Source organism: Penaeus monodon, chromosome 27 (assembly GCF_015228065.2).
Source record: "Penaeus monodon isolate SGIC_2016 chromosome 27, NSTDA_Pmon_1, whole genome shotgun sequence".
NCBI lineage: Eukaryota > Metazoa > Arthropoda > Malacostraca > Decapoda > Penaeidae > Penaeus > Penaeus monodon.
The window spans coordinates 15,401,064-15,402,039 of NC_051412.1; the positions used below are offsets into that span (position 1 = coordinate 15,401,064).

Here is a 976-nt window from a genome sequence, read left to right on the forward strand (position 1 = left end):
TTCTAAATCATTTGTCAGTGAAAGAGTTCATGCATCAGGAAAGTCAACTTACAAGATAACTGGATAAGCAAAACAATAAAAAAAAATACAGTATGAAAGTTCCATTATTTACAAGAATTATATATTTTAATGCACAAATGACTGTTTAAGGAGCTTTTTCTATAAGAAAATAACAGCTTGATCAGGAATGCTTTCCTTTCTGATGAATATACAGGGGTCCTTATTTGTTATATCTTAAGTTTCACATAGCAGATGGTATTTTTAAGGAACACTTCATGCAAACTATAATCTTATTTGAATCACACAATATAAGTTTGTGATATCTAATTTCCTGACTATTTCACTATTCTTGAGACTGACAGTGCATATGACTTATAATGATAAGCATTGTACTTTCTTATATATTAATATAGTTATCCATTGTCATGTTTTGCATAAGGGCTACTAACAAACAACCTAACCATTGTTTACTGACATAAGTTTACTCAATGAAATGAGTGCTTGCTTAATATATATCACTATTATTTATAACATTAAATATATGATGCTCAAAAAAGAAAATAAACTTTGTAATAGATGATGTATTTTAATTATTTTAAAGGACGTATTCTCTTTGCACAAAACTATTCATTAATCATGAAAATTGTCTGAACAGTCTCTTATGAAACAGTTATACCATTATTGTACATGCATTGTGTTCCTTTTTTTTTTATATCCTTGTTATTGCCATGACGGTCAGAATGAAGGAAGCCAATTGAGCATCATGTTTATAATACGAAGGCTTCTATATGTCTTTACATTTTTTCTCCCAATTGATGATCAGACAAATAACCCATATATTTTGCTTGTTGATTAGTATGCTTTCTGTGTGAGCATGAAGTCCAACACTGATCACCGTATATGTTTTCTTGGAGAATTTTTGCTTCTTTGTTTTTTTGCTGTTTGCAAAAGCTCCCTCCCATAATAATAAGACTTT

The 976-nt window shown here is 29.4% G+C and overlaps 1 protein-coding gene across 1 annotated transcript in view; it reads left to right on the forward strand.

Moving 5' to 3' along the window:
- LOC119590612 (SH3 domain-containing kinase-binding protein 1-like) overlaps positions 1–976 on the forward strand; it is a gene marked incomplete at its 5' end in the record, with an annotated part of 21,139 nt that overhangs the window by 11,894 nt on the left and 8,269 nt on the right.